General features: G+C 38.6%; 1 protein-coding gene across 1 annotated transcript in view; it reads right to left on the reverse strand.

Moving 5' to 3' along the window:
* CNST (consortin, connexin sorting protein) overlaps positions 1–11,746 on the reverse strand; it is a gene marked incomplete at its 3' end in the record, with an annotated part of 121,308 nt that extends 109,562 nt beyond the window's left edge. Inside the window, exon 1 of the mRNA XM_079696351.1 lies at positions 11,607–11,746. The remainder of the gene's footprint in view (positions 1–11,606) is intronic.
* Between the last annotated feature and the right edge of the window lie 243 nt (positions 11,747–11,989).

Genomic DNA, 11,989 nt, shown 5'->3' on the forward strand with positions numbered 1-11,989 from the left:
TGTAACAAGAGAAGCCACCGCAATGAGAAGCCCGCGCACTGCAACAAAGAGTAGCCCCCGCTCGCTGCAACTAGAGAAAGCCCACGCACAGACCCAACACAGCCAAAAATAAATACATGAATAAAATTTACTAAAAAAACCCAAAACAAACAAACAAAAAACAGACCCAGAGAATGGTCAGAAGGTCTAGAAAGAGAATTTGAATAAGGAGGTAAAAGTAGGAGAGGGAAGAGGCTATAAAGGGAGAGCGATGAACAGCAAAGTCATAATAATAGTACAACAGGATTTGTTGGTACTGCTTAAATCTTTATTTCATAAGAATTGTCAATTCTGAAGATGTTTTAACCACAAAAACATTTGCACCTGAATCATTTTAGTACATGCTCTTTTCTTTACTAAAAGGAAGATGTCCACCTTAGCAATCTTCAAAAAAAGCTATAACTTGGCAATGACCCATCAAAAACAGAGGGCTGGATAGTTTCTAAAAAGGTAAGAACCAAAATCAAGGGAATTCCCTGGCAGTCCAGGGGTTAGGACTCCATGCTCCCATTGCCAAAGGCCCGGGTTCAATCCCTGGTTGGGGAACTAAAATCCTACAAGCTGCCAAAAAAACCCAAGAACCGAAAACCAATATTTTAAAGTTTTTAACGTAAACTGTTACTTTACTTGTTTCAGGTTAGAACAACACTTCCAAATGTTTGCACTCTGGCCGGTGCCTGAATTTTGAAGGCCAAGTTTCCATGGCTCCCAGAAGGCAAAGGTAACACCCTTTATTAACATTTACGGAGAGCCTACTAAATATATACCACCAGGCTCAGTGCAGCATATGTTGGGGGAAGATGGGGGTGGGGGCATGTATTTATTGGCCATTTGTCTCTTCGGAGAAATGTCTATTCAGATCCTTTGCCCAATTTTTAATTGGGTTATTATTTATTGAGTTGTAAGTTGCATTATTTTTATACTCAGAAAAAACTTTTAAAAAGGCATTTGAATAAATGCTAATATATATAATCACTAAGAATGTGGCAAGGTTACCATAAATATTGAGGTTATGAAGAAACCTCCCTCGTTCCTGATGTACTCCTTTACCCACCTCTGGGGAGGTAGACTGATTTATCTGTTTGGTAAATTTGGTTATACCTGAATCTTAACTGTCTCAGCCACCTTTCTTTCTTGAGTGAGCCTGTCAGCAGAAAACAGACCCTGCTCTGCTCTGCTCTATTGTTTAGCTGGGCAGGCCTCCGGACAGGAAAAGACAGAGCAGAAAAGATTGAGAAGAAGATTAAGAAGATTAAGAAGGAAAAATTAGATAGATGGAAAATAAGGAGAGCTGGGATAGGATAGAGACTTCAGTACAGATAAAAGACAAGGAGTTTTTAGAGGAAAATGAGTGTGACAGCTTGGTTGGATGGGAAAAAGTATAAGAAGTAGCTAGAGGTCTACTGAAGTTGCCTCTTCAACTCACATTGCCCTTAATCCAGTTCAAGTCTTAACTCCTAAACCTTAATACAATCTCTCAACAATCCATCTAACTTTATTCCTTACTAATCTTCTACTAAGATATGCCTTGTCACATGCTGTTCAATTTAAATATAAATTGGCACACTTTATCAGAAAACAATTTCATAATATGTAGTAAGACTATTAAAATAATTAAGATCTACTAGGTTTCTGTCTGAAGGTTTATGCTAAAGAAATATTCTGAATAGCAAGTAAAAAAAGAAAAAAGGGAGAGGGGGAGGATTCTCTATGCGCAAACATGAACAGCAATGCATTATTTTAAAAGTTTATTCTGTTCCAGGTACTGGTTCTGTATAGTTTGTACACATTACCTCAGTTAATCCTTTCAATTCCTACGAAGAAGTATTGTTTCCCCCATTTACAAATGGGAAAACTAAGCGGCCAGATAGTTTGTCCAAGGTCATTGTGGCAATGAGTGAAAAATTGGAAACAATCTAAATGTTCAATAATAGGGGAATGATTAAGTAAATTAGCTCATACCCTAGATATTACAACACCACAAAATATGTACATTATGAATCTATAACAAAATGAGGGAAATAGAATCTAAAACAAATCATAAATATGATCTCAACTATGTTTGCACACACTCCAGAGACACTGAAAGTAAATATACAGAAATGTTCACAATTCTTGCTCTTGGCTGATGGGAGTACAAGTTAATTTTTTTTGTACTTTTCTGCATTTTGCATATATTTAAACATAAAATATTTTTGTATTCAAAAAATTTTTAAAGCATTGAACCAAGGACACAATATTTTTAAAAACTCCAAAGAATGCTACACAGTTAATCTATATATTATATTGTTCACCTCTTTACAAAGAAAATAATCCAAATATATACAAGGTTATCACAAAGTTAGCAAATTAAAACAAAACAACCAATTTACTAACTGCTCTATGTGCTTAACACTGTGGAAGGCCGTCACTTTAACATGTATTATCTCATGCAATAAATGTGTGGGGTTTTTTTTTTCTTTTGGAAGGTGTGTTTATCCACCATTTCAGAGGATTCCCATTGCCTTAAGACCCTAACTATTTTAGAGCATCAAAGAGTCACTGGATATATTTGCCAACAACCTACAGAAACAGGAGTTCCTACAAAGCCAGTTCTCAAGGGCACAAAGTAGAAACCTCTATGGTGGAACTCTACAGACCTTAAAATGAACTCATCTGAATTGTTCCATAACTTTTCCCTATATGTTTACCAAACACTAAGTCAAAAAGGTGGTATTTGGGTTTCCCTGGTGGTGCAGTGGTTGAGAGTCCGCCTGCCGATGCAGGGGACACGGGTTCGTTCCCCGGTCCGGGAAGATCCCACATGCCACGGAGCGGCTAGTCCTGTGAGCCATGGCCGCTGAGCCTGCGCGTCCGGAGCCTGTGCTCCGCAACGGGAGAGGCCGCAACAGTGAGAGGCCCGCGTACCACAAAAAAAAAAAAAAAAAAAGAACAAAAAAACAAAGTAACCTGCAGGATACTTGAGAAATGTCTAAAGGTATACAAAACAATAGGTTAGATATTTGAGGAAGATTTGTTTTTTAAAAGAATCAGTATGCCTTTTCCTATAAGATAATCTATTAAATTATTTTTGTCATAAATAAAATATTACTAAAAAATGAAGTTTATATAGAGAGATCCTTACAAAACTATCACTGATGAGAAGGATTAGAGATTTATAACCAAGCTCAAATTAATTCTGTGGTTCTTATCTTTTTCTGGGTCATGGACCTTTGAAAAATCTGATGAAAGCTAAGAATTCCCTCCTCAGAAAAATACACATATACTACCACTAAGTTATGAATGTTATTTCAGGGGGCTCACAGACCCCTTGAAGTCTATTCTTGGACCTGATGTTAAAAACTCTGATTGTTGGGCTTCCCTGGTTGCGCAGTGGTTAAGAATCCGCCTGCCGGGGCTTCCCTGGTGGCACAGTGGTTGAGAGTCCACCTGCCGATGCAGGGGACATGGGTTCGTGCCCCGATCCGGGAAGATCCCACATGCCGCGGAGCGGCTGGGCCTGTGAGCCATGGCCGCTGAGCCTGCGCGTCCGGAGCCTGTGCTCCGCAACGGGAGAGGCCACAACAGTGAGAGGCCTGCATACTGCAAAAAAAAAAAAAAGAATCCGCCTGCCAATGCAGGGGACATGGGTTCGAGCCCTGGTCCAGGAAGATCCCACATGCCACAGAGCAACTAAGCCTGTGCGCCACAACTACTGAGCCTGTGCTCTAGAGCCCACGAGCCACAACTACTGAGCCCGCATGCCACAACTACTGAAGCCCATGCACCTAGAGCCCGTGCTCTGCAACGAGAAGCCACCGCAATGAGAAGCCCGTGCACCGCAACAAAGAGTAGCCCCCGCTAGCCACAACTAGAGAAAGCCCGCGCACAGCAACAAAGACCCAACGCAGCCAAAAATTAATAAAATTAAAAAAAACAAAACTCTGATTGTCCCCAAGAAATTATATCTTATCCATGTCAAATAGGTAGATACTGTTTTCTATTCCTATAACAAAATATCTAAATAAATATTTATGATGTTAATTCTTACTGTGATGTTTGACACAACAGTGACATACTAATTTATAGCTCCAGCATAACAAAAGTTAATAGAAAGGCAGGAAGGGAGACAGGTGTAAAAGTGAATATGCTTTCTTATAATTAGTCATTCAAGAGAAAGTATTTTGATGGGGGTTTGGGAAAAGAAAAAAATTCCAGAGTAAGGTAGTTTATCCTAGGTAAGAAATTCTAAGAAAAGAATAAAAAACCAAGAGAAAAAATTTGTCCCAGAAGAAGATACCTTCCAATACTTTGAAAGACTGTTGACAGAATACGATTTTCCCCCGAAGATATTTTATTTCCGTGGAGAATATTCCCTAAAGAAAACACATATGATGAAAGAGACACTATTAAATATATTCTAGTGGGAATTCCCTGGTGGTCCAGCTGTTAGGACTTCACACTTTCACTACTGAGGGCCTGGGTTCAATCCCTGGTTGGGGAACTAAGATCCCACAAGCCACGTGGTGCAGCCAAGTAAATAAACAAATATATATATGTATTTACACACACACACACACACACACACATATATATTCTAGCACAGTTTAGTATTGGTGTACTCAAAGTTTCCTTGTGTAATAGGGAAGAACAAGTCTGACACCATACTGGATCTGCTTCTTCTACTTTAACCTTTGTATTCTATTGGTTTTGCCACAAGTTAAGAATGTTGCCTATAGCCTAAAATATACGGGATAGCCCATTCTCAAGGCTCTGACCTTTAAAGGTAAAACACTTTTCCATTCACGTAGAGATAAAAAGTTGCAGAACAGAAAATAACATTTGTCTTGTTGGAGGTTTATAGAAACACTGTGATTGGACCTACCTGGAAAGCTGGAAGAACGAAGGATTCTGGCACCAAGAAGTTTGCAGCAACCAACCACTCCCCCACCCCTTTTAGTATAAAGAAGCCTGAATTCTAACTGGGGGAAGATGGTTCTTTGGGACACTAGTCCACCACCTTTTCAGTCTGCTGGCTTTCTAAATAAAGTCACTCACTATTCCTTGCCCCATGAACTTGTCTCCTGATTTACTGGCCTGTTGTGCAGTGAGCAGTATAGGTGACACTTGTACTCAAAGTTTCTTCCTGGCAAATCCACCAGACATCAAAAGTATGATGAGAGTGATCAATGGATTCTAACTGCTAAATTAAAGCTTCTGTTCAACTTTCATTATAGGAAAAAACTCTAATTTTTGAATAACCATGTTTTCCTTAAGTTAAAATATATCAGGCTTCCCTGGTGGCACACTGGTTAAGAATCCGCCTGCCAATACAGGGGACACGGGTTCGAGCCCTGGTCCGGGAAGATCCCACATGCTGCAGAGCAACTAAGCCCGTGTGCCTCAAGTACTGAGCTTGTGCTCTAGAGCCTGCGAGGCACAACTACTGAGCCCGCGTGCCTAGAGCCCATGCTCTGCAACAAGAGAATCCACCGCAATGAGAAGCCCGCACACCGCAACGAAGTGTAGCCTCCGCTCGCCACAACTAGAGAAAGCCCGCGCACAGCAACGAAGACCCAATGCAGCCAAAAATAAATAAACAAAAAATAAATAAATTTATAAAAATAAAATTTATCCACCATTTTTTCTCTCTGGAGCACTATTACTTTTGTAATAGAGAGGAAGGAGAGGAAAAAAGAAAGGCGTAAAATGTGTTGTACTCCTACCCTACCCCCACCCCAAGGTTATAATAAACCATGGCCTGTTCTGACTTTTGAACTTTTCACGGAAGACAGGTTAGGAAAAAACCAAAAGGTGAGGTAAGGCAGAATAAGCTATAGGAGATATTATTCTGGATATCTTTTTACATACTCTGAAGCACTGTAACAAAACGGTAACTCTCCAGCAAAGGCTATACAAAATACATAGTTTTATACAAAGTATTATACAAGTACATGGAAACTGTAGTTTTAAGACAGACATTCTTAGAATATCTGTTTCATCAGCATAGATAAGTGTTCCCAGAGGAGAATTTTTGCTCATAAGTTTTCTGCACACATAGGTATACTCTTTGAGGCTGTCAGGGAAGGTAAGCCATGTCAAAGGTCAAAGGTCAAAGCCCTGTCATGGTTTACTAGGGAATTCCCTAGGTTTTCCCCAGGCATACAGCTGAAAGAGGACAAAAAGCCTATAGGCATCAAAATGCACAAAATTATAATTAACCAAGAGGGTACCTGATATAACAAAAAATTACCACCTGAATTAGACACTTTAGGTTAATTTGAAATAGAACTTTCTCTGGCTAGCAAAAATATGAACTTTGGTGGACATAAGACCTATTAGGTCAATTTTAAACTAGAGTTCAACTGTAAGACTAAGACAACAAACCATTTCGTCTCATAAAACATTTAATTATGTGATTAAAATAAGGAAGTCACATAACATTGCTTCTAATTTTGGCTCTTTACAGTGCTTATGCAATGCTATAGTTAAAAACTCTAACTGGTGTGACAAAGAACTCCACAACAATTTTGTTTTCTTAAACTACTGGAGCAAAAGAAACCTAGTGATTATTTTGTAAATTGTTGAAAAAAATAAAGCCTAATGACTGAATTTTGATTAAGAAATCACAAATGGATATAAAGCCTTTTTTCAGGAAACTAAACTTCATAATTTTCTAATCAGTATAGTTTCTACAAAATTCCACTCCTCTTTTGAGTTGAACATGAGGGAGGAACTCAAGTCTGTTACTTGGTATGAATCCTTTTGAGACTTGATTTAAGTAAACTTTTTCATGTCCACAGTGGAAAAAAGAAAAATCTAAACTAATCTTTGGTGGTTAATAGGGAGAAAAATAAAGAACAAAACAAAACTCCACTAGGCTTCAATAAATAAAACACATGTTCACAAAAATAAGTCCTTGTTGAAAAATCTTAAGCAATGTTTTTCAGTTCATTTAATAATTCTTTTTAAGATTTTGTTGTACAGCGGTAATACCTGCAGAAGAGAGAAATAGTGAACAAGAAAAACAATGCAGGCATAAAATAAAAATACAAGTGGTAGGCTCTCCAATATCCAGGAACAACAGCATTCTTTATCTTATTATAAAGTTCACATATTTTAAGAAATTATTTATTTATTTAAAAACCTATAATACAAAAGGTGCTTCAAAATATTAGTTTGCCTTCGTTCAAATTACAAATCTACAGCCACCTAATTCACTGGGTTTTCAAAATGCAGCAAACACAGAAAAAATGTAATTATTTATTCAGGTAGTAGCTTTCCAAGAAAATCAGGTTAGTATTCTCATAAGAGAACTTAATAGGTACAACAATTACAAAATATTGTTAATTACTAAAATCTCTTAGGTACTGTCAATTAAAATATCAAATGCCCAAATGTCAATAAAGTTGACTAAATGTGTCACTTACTCCTTCAGAATTCTTCCTACAGTCAAAGGGAAAAATAATCTTGATTTCTCAGTATTTTGACAAACACACACTATTTTTCCTTCCCACGTGGCTAATGATGATGAAAAAGGGGGAAGTCCTAAGAGATGGAAGGGAGGAGGTGATATAAAGGCAAAAAGTTTTCATCTCCAAATATGTTAAAGAGCAGAATCTGAAAACTGTGACTAATACAATTTAAGAAATCTCAGCCTATTATAAGATTCAGAACTTTTTAATGATGTATTTCTGTTTTTTGAAGATTGTTTAGATATGATTTTTTTTACTTTTTATTAAAGGATATTATAAAATAGTTACTTCAAATGCATTAAAAAAAAAGTATTCCTTGGTTAAAAGGAAATATAATTTCCCCCAAAGGAATGACACATAAATAAGGAAAAGCCTATATTCATGTGAATCTTCAAGGCCCTACACAGAACACACTCATAACTGTATCAAGACAGATGGACATATTGAGTGCAGAACATCTCAATAAAAATATAATCCTTGTAGAGACCACTTAAATCGAGCCTTTTTAAAAACTGAAAATTGCCAGATTATCAATTATTCTTCCTTAAATAACTAAAGAAAAGTTTGCTAAGACTAATTTGTAGCAACAAAACAACGTATTCCCTCTCTTATCCAACTAAAATAGTGTCAATGGATAGCCATCTATATTTAAAGACAAATGAAAATGCTCTATTTTCCTACATAATGTGTAATGCACCTCTCACGAAACAAGCAACATCTAATAACTATCCCCTTCCCCAAATCTGTCTTTGATCCTTTAACACTCCACACACTGCCAACACTGTGCTAGGTTTATACTGACTAGGTTTTACAGAGGGAGTTTGTTTACTGATCAGGTAATTTAAGATTTCTTTATACCATAAAAGTTGTGGAGGAGGCATGTTTCTCATATTAAATTATACTGAATATTAATTAGGCCTTCAAGTAAATTCTGATATTAAATGTAAATGTAAAAGTACAGCTAAAATAGTATTTAGGTAAGTTTATCAGAATACAGACATCAAGATAAGAACGACGATGGGTCCTATTGATCCCCACTGAAGTCAGTGAGCTGCAGTTACCTTTCAAAGAGGGTTATCTTTAACTTATAACAGCTCTGAACAAGAGAGGGTGCAAATCACCACATCTGTTGCAAAAACAACTTAAAACACATTCCTAGTCAATATGTCAGTAGCGTTATCTAAAAAACTGCCATATTCCCTTTACAGTTTAACCAAACCACCACACGCGTGTGTGTGTTTTGCTATTACTCAGGATCCCAGTGTTTTAGAGCCAAAAAACATACCCTCTTCCTTCCTAGTTTTTGCTAAAAAGATTTTATCTTTCCTTTAATAACACCATCATATATAGAAGCGCATTTACAGAACTCTTAGCCATACCTGAAACCGATTCAGAAAATAAGCCTCCAACAGTAGGTACTCTACCTGTTTACCATAAAGTTCAAACTTCTCGTATGTTTTCAAGTTCTCCCTACTTAATACCAACAGATATAGTAGACAAAGACTCATACAGTGTCTTGACACACTGCTGACACGCAGATGTAATTAACTGTAACAATGACACACCAGGAAATGACTGAGCGCTCTATACATCTTACGACACTCACTAAACAAGCACAGGGCACCTGTTAATCCTCCTCAGTATTAACACAGTCAACACAAAAAGGAAGAGACTTTTTGGGACTTTCATCCTGCTAGAATCTTCTCAGTTTGAATATCCCAGCACTTTAGGAAAAAGATTTTTAAATTTATTCCACAGAATTTACCCCAGATTCTCAGGGTAAGAAGATATCTTAAGAATCACACAGTAATCCTATAGATATGTGCTGCCCAATAAGGTCTTAGCCACCAGCTAAGACATGTAGCTGGTTGGAATTCAGATGTACTGTAAATGTAAAATACACGAGATTTTGCAGATTCAGTATGAAAGAATGTAAAACATCTCATCATTAACCTTTAAAACTGATCACATGTTGAAATGATATATATAGAAATCAAATAAAATATGTTAAAATTAATTCCACCTACTTCTTTTTTACTTTGTTAATGTGACTAGAAAACTTTAAATTGCTCATATAGCTTGTATTATATTTCTATTGGACAGCACTACTGTAGACCCACAGCCTAAATTCTGATAGCAAACTATCACTTGGCATTTCCCAATTACAACTGCCATATAAAAGTCAAAAGAAAAATCAGTATTTTGACTTCTCTGTCCATTAAACTGGGATAATAAAAAAAATAACTTAAGAATAGTGTAAAAATAGTAGAATCACTTTGCCTGACACCACTAAACAGATATTACATTACTTCAAAAAGGCAAAAATAGCACAGGATGCAAAAACTACACACCTCTTAAGAAAATAAGATGGGAAATATACAAACAAGGTTTTTCTAATAAAGTAGGTCTAAATGCTGATTATAAAGTTCATTTTTAAGGGAAATGGATATTTCTGTCATTTCTAGCACCTGGGACCTCAGAAAAATAAAATGTGTAAGATTCTGTCTCTTTTATTATTTAAGCATCGTCAACCACAAACCAACCATTAACACTATAAAAAGGGAAATAGTTACCATAACCTAATTCTCTTTTCCAAAATCAAAAGAATATAATACCACTCAAAAGCAAAATTAAAAACGACATTAATTTCTCTAGGGTTGAGTAGGTTATCTTTGGTCCACAAATATAAAATAAGAAAGCATATTTTAAGGTAGGTATTTTTTACCACAATTTTTTAAAGTATATTTTAAACGTGAGAAATTCAGCAACACAGTTCTATGAGTGAACCATTTCTTCCTCTACCGTAATAGATCTTTCTGCTTTGATTTTTAAAATATTTAGGCCTCAAGGGCTCTTGGGGGAAAAAATCCAGTGTATTTCTGAATGTACAGAAATATTTTTATAAGGAGAGATGGGGAGACAGCTCAGTAAAAGGATCGGGGGTGTGGAGCTCTCTCAGGCGTTCAGAGGATGCAAGAATAACTTCTAGAGCTGTCAATGGGGAAACTATTAAAAAAAAGAATTAAAAAAAATTAAGACCAAAGGGCTCCCAGGGCTTCCACAACAGTTGAAAAGACACTTTCTACGGTGTCCTAACAAATTTACAACCCGAAAAAGGCCATACTTGGCCATCAATTCTTTATCCATTTGATATTCATCAGCCGAATAAATCTTCAGACTTCTATTTGCTAGGCGATACATTCCTTAGGAACCTTTTCCTTGCGCATTTAAAATGCCAAGCTCAATTACGCTCCCAGTAAGGTACGCTGAAAGGACTGTACATATTTTAAAATAGGAAGTTGAATGGCTGCAGTTTCCTGCCTTGGTGGAAAGGGTGATGGGTAAAGCTCTTTCTGAGTATAATCCTTAAATACTGAAATCGCTCTCAAAGAATTGATTCTTCTGTCACTGTCCAATAGGTAAAAAGACTGCCAAAATTTCCATTAGAGCATCCTATTTTTAGAGTCTTTGGAATCGGTCTTTTAAATTGTATTCCACAGTACAATGTGTTTGACTAAGTTTACAAAGGCAACAAAATAAGCATCCTAAGACCTTAATGTTTTCAAGCTCAGGAAGGAATTTTAAACTTTTCAATCTTATTTTTTTTAATCTTAACTTTAAATCTTATAAACGCGCAAATAAAAATAAAAACTAAGCTAAATATTGGCCCAGAGGCAGGAACGGAAGGGAGACATTAGGTGCTTCCTGACAACCTAAGTGGTGAGGGGAAGAAAACTGGTATGAAGGAAAATAAAACCACCCACAGGGGTGGACAGACACGGCTGTGGGCAACAGGACAAAAAGGATCAGAGGCGCCGTGGAAGCCGCAGGCTCCGCGGGGAGCCGGGCAAGGGACGACTCCTGGCGCGAGTGCCCTAGGGAGGGAGGAATGGGCGCGCTGCGCAGGAAGAGGCCACGGCGGCGACAGAAGAGAGGGAAACAGGAGAGCGCAGAAAGGGAGGAGGTGAGGAAACAGGGCTCCACCGCACCGAGAGGGCAGAGGCGGCGCTGCCAGAGGAAGACAGCGCCGGGGGAGCAGCGAGGGGGTTCCCAAAGGCTTTACCCTAGACGCGAGCCGGCCGGCCAGCTGCGACCCGCTCTTCCTCTCCTCACCTGGGAACCGGAGACGAAAGGAGGGCTACCGCCGGGCGCCGGATCCGCTTCCAGCCCCGCTTGCTGACATGGCGGCCGACCAGCTGTCACAGAGCTTGCTCGGGTCTCCCGCCGCTCGAGTGGAGGAGACTCCTCTCGCCTTCCCGCCCCGCCTCCCTCTGCGTACCCCTCCCGGCTGGCTGGCTGGCTGGTGGCCGGCGGCCCGCCACCGCGGAGCATAGAGTGCGAATGGCTAGAGAGGACGCGCAGAGGACGGATGACCATAGAGTTCGAGTTCAGACACCGCCTGGATGGTCCGTCTCTCTCCTCGGCCGTCCACTCACAGTCCTCGGGCGTCTGCGCCGGTACGGAAACGGAAGTGACGGCAAAGGCAAGCTGGAGAG

Source organism: Hyperoodon ampullatus (genome assembly GCF_949752795.1).
Source record: "Hyperoodon ampullatus genome assembly, chromosome: 2".
Taxonomy (NCBI): domain Eukaryota; kingdom Metazoa; phylum Chordata; class Mammalia; order Artiodactyla; family Ziphiidae; genus Hyperoodon; species Hyperoodon ampullatus.